This window comes from Chelonoidis abingdonii, chromosome 2 (genome assembly GCF_003597395.2).
Source record: "Chelonoidis abingdonii isolate Lonesome George chromosome 2, CheloAbing_2.0, whole genome shotgun sequence".
Classification (NCBI taxonomy): Eukaryota; Metazoa; Chordata; order Testudines; family Testudinidae; genus Chelonoidis; species Chelonoidis abingdonii.
This window is the reverse complement of record NC_133770.1, coordinates 263103194-263107003: the sequence shown is the minus strand read 5'-3', so window position 1 is coordinate 263107003 and position 3810 is coordinate 263103194. Positions and strand designations below refer to the sequence as shown.

Genomic DNA, 3810 nt, shown 5'->3' with positions numbered 1-3810 from the left:
AGTAAATAATTACTTTGTGTTGGTGCTGCTGCAGGCAAGACTGTGAAGTCCCTGCACACAAGTTCAGTAGTGGTTGCATAAATTAACAATAACATTGCCCTAAATCCTCTTGCAAATAAAGTAAACTGCTCCCTTTCCTCCTTTCTTTTCAGTTACTGCCGGAGTGGCCAAAATGCAGCCTATGAAGTTCTACAAAGCAGCTCCAGACTACTTGGCTGGAGACAGAGCATCAAATGCTGGGATGGGAGCTGTAATCTCCTAAATGGGTTAGCACTTTCTTGTTTGGAGTTTATCTAGTGGGACCAGTTACCACGGTATGTGTTATGGTATTGAGAAGTAATGCTGTGTCACCTGCCTGCCTCAAAACAGCAACAAGCTACTACCTGGTGACAAGTCAGGACAAGACAGTGTTCTGGTTCCAAAAGCTGGGAGGAGTGCTAAGTGGGGCCGGCCTGGGAGTGGTGCTAGATGGATGCATGCACAGGCTTTTTCCTTCTTTAAGACAAGGAGCGCTGCCAACTCTTGTGATTTTTATCATGGATCTCAGGATATTTGCTATTTTCCTTTAAAGCTCCAGCTCTTGGAGTCGTGAGCGTTTGTTTTTAACAAATCAGGGTGCTTGTAGCCCTATTCGTTGCAGGAGGGTGCGGACTTGAGAAGACAAAGTAGGCTCCCAAGACCCAGCAGGCAAATACAAGGACCCCCCAAACTGCGTATTTTCTAGCGGCTGGTGATTTGAACCCAGTGGTAAGTGTGAGGGAGGGAAGAAGGGCTCCTGGCTTTTGAATGCCTGGGGGTGGCAAGCGGCCTGTGCTGTGCGGGGTGGCAGACAAGAAGTCACCGAGCTGGGAAGTCAGTGAAGCTGTTAATGTGTGTGTGGCGGGGGTCAGGGGCTGGCTCGCCATGGACACAGCCAGCCCCAGCAGCTCATGTTACCCCGCCCGCAGCCGGGCGGCAGGACGAGCGGCCTCAGGGCACAGGGCCCCGCCGCGTGTGAGGTGAGTTCCGCGCGTGGGGGTGGGGGCTCGGAAACCAACCAGCCCAGCTCGGCCCGCCCCGGTCCCGCAGCGCCGCCTCCCGCCCCTCCCGCCTCACACACAGACGCTTCCTGCGCGGGGCCGGGGGCAGCGGGGTCGCGCTGCCGCTGCCGAGTTAAAGGTACGGGGGCCGGCCTGGCGCGGCCGCAGGGGTTCCTGCTGCGGGGGGAGTTGCCCTGACGCGGCCTCCGCGGTGTGCCCTGCAGGGAGCCGCCCAAAGCGCTGGGGAGGCGCGGGCGGAACCGCCTCTGGGCAGGGCCCCTCGGGCCGGGGTCGGTGAGTGAGAGGCTGGGCAGGTAGCGCGTCCCCAGACCCCGGCCGGGATCTCCGTTGCCCCCGGGCGCTGGCAGCGGAGCAGCGTCCTGGCAGCCGGAGGCGGCGGCGGCTCCTCGCATTACTGGCGGGTGAAGTCATCGTGTCCATTGTCTCCCGCCAGCTCCCGGCCGGGCCGCCAGCGGGGGGGGGCCCGGGCTGCGGCGCCAAGGGGGGCGCGTCCCCTTCCCTCGCCGCACACAGCCGGGAGCTCCGCCAGGGCCGAGCTGGGGCGCGGCGGCCCCGCACGGGGTGGGTCAGGGTCTGCAGGCGGGGGATGGGGCTCTCCGTAGGGCGAGGGGCCTGGGAATGGCCAGCGGGTGGGGAGACATTATCAGCCCCTTGCCCCGATTGGCCGTTAATCCCCAGGCGGAGAGGGGGACCCCCCCCAGAGTCCTTGTGGGGAGCCTGAAGCACCCCCACCTAGAAATGGGTCTGGAGCAGCAACTAACATGCCTTTCGAATTGAACCTTAAAAGTGACCCCAGGTGGAGAGCGGGAGAGAGACTAATGGCCCCACCACAAGAGGCTGGATTACATCTACTTAAGACCTATCATCCACCCCTGGTACAGTGGTGTAATGGGGGCAGTGCTAGTGTAGACAAGCCTCCAGGGGCGGCGGCTGCTGCTGGCATGTTTAACATGTAGACCTGTTTGGAGTGTGGTTAAGTGGCTAATGCCCCTTGGTGCCTTGTCTACGCTAGCATTTTTACCGATGGGTTTGCAATGGTGATAATATAGGAGTGGGAGATTGTTCCCAAAAAAGTCTGATGTGGACATAGCCACGGAGCCTTAAAATTAGTGGGTGAGGGTGTGGTTGGGGTAGGAAAATAGAGCTGGAAATAACCTTAAAATTAAATATCTAGGTAGGAATTCTGAGACCCAAATGACTGTGGGACCTGAACTAGTGCAGGTCTGAAGGCGGGATCCCCTGGGCTCCACCCATAAATAAGGACATAAGGGGCAGCTCTGCTTGAGGGAGCCTCCTATGTCTTTCACTTATGTTTTAAGAAGCAAGATGTAGAATGCTAGTATCTGCATGGAGCAAACAAGCAGGGGAGGAGATTGGCATTGGTATTCTTGAGGATTCTTAATACAATATGATGATTACCACATGGTGGGCACAACAGCTTTCATTTCTATTAATGTTTTGATGGGCATTGGTTTTGATTAGTGTTTTATATCAGCTATTACTCAAAATGTGATGCTAATCATCACCAAGGTTAAAATCATGAAAAGGGCAAAGTGTATTTGAGGAGTGGGGAATTGCAGGTCGGAATGCTGCAGATGTGTCTAATCAGAACCTTTAGATTTTCTTATTTTATTTCCCTGGATATTTTTCTTTTGTCCCACCCACCTCCAAATAAAGCTTCTAAAACTTTACTGCCAGTGGAAAGGCTGGATTTCAGTATATGTTGAGCTACTTTTCACTTTGTCCACTGCAAAGGAAGATTTTTCAGTTTAGTAGTATGATTGAGAAATAAGTGTGTTAATTCACTTTTTTCAAGAGATCTGTCTTGTCAGCTGACCTGTAGATCAAATTGGAGGGATCCAAATGGGAGTAAAATATAAAATGGAAATTGCACAAACTGACAAAATTAATTTGCATCTTCAGAAATGACGGCCCTATGTGACTGAACTGTTTTGATAAATTTTACTCCTATTGAGTTGTGAAAGTGTAAATACAGTTAAAAATCAGGAAAACATGTAGGCATTTTGTTTTCTGTATTCCCTGAAAATTAATGCTGTTTTGCATTTTATTCAGATTGGAAAATGAAAATAAACAGGTCCGTTTCACTTTCTCATGCACAGGCAGTAATGCTGCTGCTCTTTGGGACTACAGTTCTACAGAAAAAGGCTTATGTTTAAAAAATATATATTAGTCTTGAAATTAGAAAAATCTGGCAAACATTTCTAATGTTTTTTCAAACTCTTTATTTTTGCACAAAATATAAATATTAAGGTAAAAAGTAGTTGTTGCTTTTAAATGATTTGAAGTCTAGTGCCTGGCTTAAGCTCTCTGCATTTCCAGCCATTTTTAGCTTTGCAGAAATGAGGATAGGTTTGGTCATTAATTCTAGAAGTGAGAACTGAAAAATATCTGTGTCTTGTATGCAGAGTGGCAGAACTTGTATGCAAGAGTCATCAGAATTCTTAAATTTCTATTTAGTGATGACAGCAGTGGATCAGGAAGATGGAAGGCATTTGACAGATGTAAATGTGTACCTTTATGAAGTATGTCTATCTTAGTCCCTGAGTGAACATAAGAACGGCCGTACAGGGTCAGACCAAAGGTCCATGTAGCGCAGTATCCTGTCTACTGACAGTGGCCAATGCCAGGTGCCCCAGAGTGAGTGAACCTAACAGGCAATGATCAAATGATCTCTCTCTTGCCATCCATCTCCATCCTCTGACAAACAGAGGCTAGGGACACCATTCCTTACCCATCCTGGCTAATAGCC

The 3810-nt window shown here is 50.4% G+C and overlaps 1 protein-coding gene across 1 annotated transcript in view; it reads left to right on the top strand.

The window, feature by feature from the left end:
- The first annotated feature begins 364 nt into the window (after window positions 1-364).
- Window positions 365-3810, top strand: part of RNF19A (ring finger protein 19A, RBR E3 ubiquitin protein ligase) — a 108039-nt gene continuing 104593 nt past the window's right edge. Inside the window, 1 exon segment of the mRNA XM_032801541.2 lies at window positions 365-747. The gene's annotated coding sequence lies outside the window, so the exon portion shown is untranslated.